At 31.8% G+C, this 7,087-nt stretch overlaps 1 long non-coding RNA gene across 2 annotated transcripts; it reads left to right on the forward strand.

Annotated features, from left to right (window-relative positions):
* The first annotated feature begins 561 nt into the window (after nt 1–561).
* Nucleotides 562–1,797, forward strand: LOC134201795 (uncharacterized). Of its 2 annotated transcripts, XR_009977056.1 has the most exons (4): nt 562–666; nt 1,007–1,114; nt 1,209–1,345; nt 1,562–1,797. It is a non-coding gene; the product is annotated as an uncharacterized LOC134201795 (long non-coding RNA). The 2 variants fall into 2 exon arrangements; XR_009977057.1 differs by lacking the exon at nt 1,209–1,345 and having other exon boundaries at nt 1,513–1,797.
* The last annotated feature ends 5,290 nt before the right edge of the window (nt 1,798–7,087 follow it).

Genomic DNA, 7,087 nt, shown 5'->3' on the forward strand with positions numbered 1-7,087 from the left:
AGCGAAGTGAAGTGACAACGAAGTTTGTTTATAATACTACTAGGGATAGCCGTATACACGCAAATGTAAATCGAAGCTTACCGGTTTCAGTTTTTCTTTGTATTTATAAGCATTCTGCTTATAAATACAATATTAAATTCATAGTATTTTCTTAAAAATACTATGAATTTAAGCTTTGGTGTCTAAACCACATCTAATATATCTAAAAAGAAAATTAAAAGTCATATATTTATGATATTCATTGTAATTTCTGGCTGTACGCTAAGTTCCTTTGCGTGCACATGCGAATACCAGAATTAAAAAATAAAATTTTGTGTTCAAAACAATCTCGAGCGGTCGGAAGTTTTTATTTTGCTTTTTCTAGATTTGTTGTTACTTTGTGAGTGAATTTAACGTTAAATAAAAATTATGAGGTAAGTAAAAGTTAGTTTTGAGGCTATCAATGTTTCTATTCGTTTTTTAATGTAAAATTTAAATATATTACCAACAGATTTGACGAGCGTTCTTCTCATCCGACATTGGCGCAAATAGAGGCATTGATAAACGTTTTGGGTTAAAGCTAGCGAAACAAAAGGATTAATCGAATCTCAACATGTTCAATAAGAGAACAAGGATATTAAAAAAATATAGGAACTAAACTCTCTTGTCAGTTAAGATCCATTCCGGGTGAGATATTTAGGACATGTTAACATCTATTTTATTGATGTTCTATTTTAACAGGGCATGAAGTTAATTTATTTGTATCTCAAATTCACCAAGAAAAAAATTATTTTGAATTAAATAAATCAAATCATTAACAATTTAGGTATTGCAAGTTGGATGATGTTGGAATGTTTTTATTGATGCAGGGGTGACTGATCTATGGTAAAGGGTGTGCATACTGGTACAGGGGTGGCAGGCAGTGCCAGAGTATTGACTAAACAGACATTATGTAGGCTAAAGGCTACATACTCCGTTTAAAATAGATGAACAAAATTTAGGCATAACCTATTTTATTATATTTAAGGAACTGCAACAGATTGAAAATACTAATCCACATCATCAGAATATTGTAAGGAGAATTTATTGCCAACTCGGAAAATGTATCAGTATTGGAACAATCCCAAACATACAGGTATGTATGTTATACCTAATTATCTTAAATAAATATATATAAATAACCTAAACAAAACTTGCATTTTAAAAATTAATATTTATTGCCTTTTTAGCATTGCATCAAGAATCACCTATTTTGCAGTCATCCTCCTCTAACTAAATGCAAGTAACTTTTACTTATTGTGATGGTACTACTAGTAGCTCCAGCCACAGTAGGTCTCACATTTTAGTCAAGAGATTGGATTAATATGTAAGTGTTTATTCAGGTCAAAGTACCTATTCATTGAACAACCATATTAGCGACATTGATTTGTGTATAATGCTGTTACTTGTTAATAAAAACATTTTGTTGCATGTATTGTAAACAGGGTTTTTTTAACTAACCTTGTTTTTAAATAAATTTATTATTTTTTTCAGCACCTCAACACCTGACCTGCTATTTCACCACTTTTACAATGAAAAGCAGAGTGTACTCAAATTACTAAGAGAATTTTGTGGATAGAGGAACTGCAGGTGAAGATTCAGGGTGTTCATATGTGTGTCGTCCAAAGCATTTTTGAACACAGTACCATATATAACTTAATGAAACTTACAACCATGGGGGAATGAATAGTCGACTATCTGCAAGAAGGATGAACTGTTGGTGGAATTAGCACATGCAGCTAGCAATTTTAAACCTGTATTTCCACATAAGTTACTGATGCAAACAAATTTCAAAATTATTGTATACTAGCGACCCGGCCTCGCTTCGCTTCGGAAACATTAAAACATATGAAACAAAAAAAAAAAAAAAAAAAGTAGCCTATGTTCATCAGGGACAATGTCGGCTTCTAATGGAAAAAGAATTTTTCAAATCGGTCCAGTAGTTTCGGAGCCTATTCGAAACAAACAAACAAACAAATCTTTCCTCTTTATAATATTAGTATAGATAACTATTGAATAAAACTATAATAAAACTATTTTTATAAATCATTAATTTATATTTGAAGTTACTTCACACTATAAGTAAGCTAATTAGTAGAATTTAACAAAGTAATTCAACGTGACCACCTTAATGTACATGTAATCTCATCATCTGAGATCATGGGAACTGGCAGCTCTGCACAATTGCAAATGTTGTGCAAAACACAACACGCAACAACTATTTTTGCTACCTTATCAGGGTGGTAAATTGGCACCCTATAGATCAGCAAACACCTGAATCTACTCTTTAACATACCTATTGTTTTTTCCACTGAGTTATGGGCAGTGGTATGAAGGCGGTGCTACAAAGCTTCAGGACTATCTTCCTCCGTATTAGCATTAGCTAGCTATTATTAGCAGGTATTAGCTAGCATAGCATAGCATTATCGCCTATTTCTGCTGTGAAGCAGTAATGCGTTTCGGTTTGAAGGGTGGGGCAGCTGTTGTAACTATACTGAGACCTTAGAATTAATATCTCAAGATGGGTGGCGCATTTACGTTGTAGATGTCTATGGGCTCCAGTAACCGTTTAACACCAGGTGGGCTGGGAGCTCGTCCACCGATCTAAACAATGAAAAAAAATATAGTAAAAGGTGTCATAAGGTTGGAACGTTGAGCATATACAGAAAGCCCGAAAAGATGTTAAATAATTATAATGGTCATTACTTGCTGTCGTTGACTAATCTAGTAGATTTTATTTTGTTTTCATTATAACTCAAAGTTTATTTAAGATAAATACTAAATTTCACAATAAATTATAGCAATATACACAATTACAATTTCACTGAAATGAATACAATCTGAATACTTAGGTTCTTAATACACATTTCGTTTATGGATTACATATATTATCAGAATTTCGAAAAATATTAATAGCTTTACAAATTGTACATTTCTTGCATGATATTCTTTGCGACAGTAAAACCATTTTTTATTGGTAGCAGATCTTTTTAAGGCCACCAATTTCCCATCAATACACCCAATAACCCAAAGGATTCTAAATTTTTCATAAAAACTGCAATATTTAGCATTGTAATTGTAAAAAAAATTTTTCTTCATAAAAAATTACCAATATTAATGTATTAATATTGGTAATTTTTTATGAAGAAAAATTTTTTTTATTTAGCTTAAACCACCTTCTTTTTTCTTCGCTTTTCCTTCAACTTTTGCCATTATTGAGCATTCTGTGGGAATCTTAAATATTTATATATAGTTGCTGGGTTGTTCAGAGCCTCTACAACCTCAGATGTACGCTGGGATGTCTGGGACAAATATGTTCTTATATTTTCTTTTATGATTTCTTTGGTAACTTCAATTGACCAAAAATAACAAGGTGCACAATAACTGAAAATAAGAAATTTTCATTATACAATACACATAGTTATTAGAGAATCTAATATGTATTCTTTCAGGATATTTTTGGTAGATTGGTTTAGGGGTATTGTTTTACAATAATGGGAGAGTTGGATATAAACAAATGGGCAAACTTTACTAATATGTTATAAAGTACCTATTTTATACATAAAGACACAATCTTACCACGTGGAGTACCTACCTTTAGAAGAGTTGAAAGTCCTTTTCACTGACTTTTAGTGGTCTTCATGAAAGGGTGTAATTCACATCCTAACTGCTTCTTAGATCCTTCGACAATCTATACACTTTCTTTATACTTTTACATAGTCGTCATCTCAAGTTAAAAGTGATAAATTGTGAATTTCGTAGGCTTTTCGACGCATTTCACGCTGATCCGTAGCGTCAGCCTCTTTCAACAATGTTTTCAATAAAAACATACACTCCATAAAATATCGATGAAGAATAAAGTTATTCTAAATTGCAATTTTGGTAAATAAGAGTATTTTTTTAATAATTAACAGTGGTTTATTACGTTTTCGTATATTCTCACTCACAACAAACACTTAAAACACTAACTTTTGATTTGACAAATAAAATGATGTTGCGATGCGAAGTTCTTATCGAAATTAGACGTGATTTGCACTACAGAATGCCGTTTCAAACGTCAACTCTACATTGTAAAAAAACTCACGCTTGCTAATTCAATTCACTTCTGATCTCCCGCGAGGGGCGCTAGTGTAGATTCGTCACTACAATGAAATTTACAGAATGCCAATTTGAAAACTCACACCAAATTCACGTGCGAGTTTGTTAAACAACGCTTGGGTGAATTTTCATTTTTTGATTTATTATGACAGTTTTTATGCGATTTTTTATTTTACTTAGAAACCGAAAAAATAATCATTAAATTTCGATGGTTTTACATAAAATAAGTGTTTTATGTATGTAAACTATAATTTTATTGAGAAAATCGTAAGAAAGCCCATAAAATCGTAAAATTACGTAGAGGTGAATGATATGATGTAGAGTAGAATGATAAACCTTATTGAGGTGAATGATAAAGGGTATAAGGTAATGATGGAAATTAAAATCGCTAGTTACAATCAGCTTATTTATTCATTAAAATACCAACATTTTTTGGACATCAAAATTATTTGTTTTTAAATTATTAATTAACAAAAAAGACATTCTCCAAAATTATAAGTATAATATCAACTAATTGCAAGTAATTAGCCTTTGAACCAATTTTGAACAAAAATGTAAAGGATTGTGGAATAATTACCAAAATAACCCTTAAACTATAAATAATCAGGCAGTTTAAAGCAAGAAAAAAAACACGTGAAAATGCTTTACTTATAAAACTGTGACGTTTTAGATGTAGATGGTTGGTCCAAATTATACCACTCATTATTTTTGAATGTTATATCTGATAATATTTTAATGCTTTTATTAAAATTCCTTTCTCGCCGTCTGGGTGCAGTTTCTGCAAGTAGTGTCACTATATTTTCGTTTTCGGATTCATTGTCATTACTTCCTATAGCTACATTGAATTCATAGAATCCAAGGTGTTTGCCATGTATGCATTGCTCATCAATATCGCATAAAAAACAACTTACAGTTCTTAGAGTAAGTCTTTCAGATAATATATCCCAAAGGAGCTGGTGGACGGAAAGGGTGCCTCTAAATGGTTTAAGATTTTTCGGAAGAAGATTTTCTTTTTGTTTGATAGTTTCTTCGTTAACTATCTTAATAACAACACTTTCCACATTATCTTTTATTATCTCACAAAACGATTCAAAATCACCAACATCTCTTCCGAAATTAACCAATCTGTCGGCAGTTCTCTTCAGAACTGCACCTACACCGTCAGGGGCACCCTTTCCATGCCCTGCCTCTGTATAATTCCAAGTTATTCTAGAAATATATTCAAAATCGTTTTTGATCTGTGTTATTATATAAAACATGAATTTATTTCGGTACTGGGATATGGGTGAATCAGAAAGTAAATGTAATGTTGTAATAAAGGGATTGATTTCTAACGCGTGTTTTATCAACGGAATTAAATGCGCCCAAATAGCTGCTGCATCATGACGAACACATCTACTAATAGTGCATATCGATGTTGGATGAATGGCCCCCACAGAAAAAATATGAGTGTAAATAACTGATGTATGCAAGCTAACTTGCTGTCTGCTTCCTCCGAAATGAAAAGACTGTACTTCTTCAGCATATTTTAGGCAGTAGTTTTCGGAGAAATCTACGTGAATAACGGCTTCAGATACATTTAGATTTGCTTTTAAGTGTTTCATGGTAGTATATTGAGCTACAATGTTATGGACGTGTAATAAAAAGGGACACATCAATCTTTCTAATTCTCTTATTGCTGTTAGTGGTTGTGTAGTTACTTGGGCCTTTACTGTTAATACTTGTTTCTTTTTTAGTGCCTTCTTCGTAACTGTCTCTTTTGACGTTTTCCTCCATTGAAAATATGTCAAATTCGTGCTGTTTGAAAACTCTTTATAACTTATTACCTTATCTTTACAAAAGTTGCACTGTCTCAGTAAGCATTTGGTTTTATTAGGGTCACAACATAAATGTGAAACTATTTCGTTAGAGTTCTTTTCGCCTATAATAGATGCATTGTATAGAGATTTTATCAACAGTTCCATATTGGTGTGTTGAACACATAAACATGTTTCCCTGTTTGTAGGTTTAGGCTGAAGCACCCAAAACGGACGATGTTTTGTAAAAAATGAATAGCTGACTTTTACATCAGTTTCTGCTAGCATTTTTTTATGTAAAACCTTCAAAGGAGCCGCAAGATATCTTTTCTGCATTCTTCTTTTATTTTTAGTGATAAACTCCTTCTTTCCAGCGGAAATAGTACTAACAGCATCATCGTTGTAAAATGTTTCAATAGATTCTATTACTTTTTGACGCAGTAAACGAAACTTCGTATCTTTTCGTGATTTTAAGCTAGATATATCACTAACACGATTTATTCGCTTATTCCTTCGATTTTGTAAAGTTTTGGCATCTTCATTCAGTTCTTGGCGACTTCTAATATTAGAGTTATTAATAAGTGATTTCAGTCTTTTTATTGTCATTTTCTGCTTTACATTTATCTTCTGCAGAGATTTTATAATGCTTGTCAACCTTATTCTTTTTTTCAATTCTCTATACCGTATCTTCCTTTGTGCTTTTTGTAAATCTTCTTTTGTAAATAAACCGATGGGATCTACAACATGATTGTTGGTTTCTTCGGGAAAGCTTTCAGGCACTGGAACATGAATTATATTCAATACTTTTGTTTTTTCTTCTTTCTTACTTTGTCTATATTTCTTCGAATTTTGTTTCCACTTTTTTCGTATTTGTCTCTTTTCGCGAGGACTTTTTTCTGTGATAGATGTTTGTTTTTTTTCTGATTTACGTTTTTGGTATTTTGCACGTTGTTTCTCTTTTTCTAGTGCCCATAACTCTGGGTCATTTTTTATTTCTGCGTACTTACGTCTTTTACATAGCCTTTGTTGGGCTAAGCGCTCTGCTTTTGTTTTAACCATTGCCTGCGTAATAAAATTTATCTATTTAGTATCAACATATCGATGTATAATAACAACTTAAAAAAAATTTACTCTTACAGTCTACTATTAACGAATAAGATTCTTCTATTCATTAT

The sequence above is a fragment of the Bombyx mori genome, chromosome W, assembly GCF_030269925.1.
Source record: "Bombyx mori chromosome W, ASM3026992v2".
In the NCBI taxonomy this organism is placed as follows: domain Eukaryota; kingdom Metazoa; phylum Arthropoda; class Insecta; order Lepidoptera; family Bombycidae; genus Bombyx; species Bombyx mori.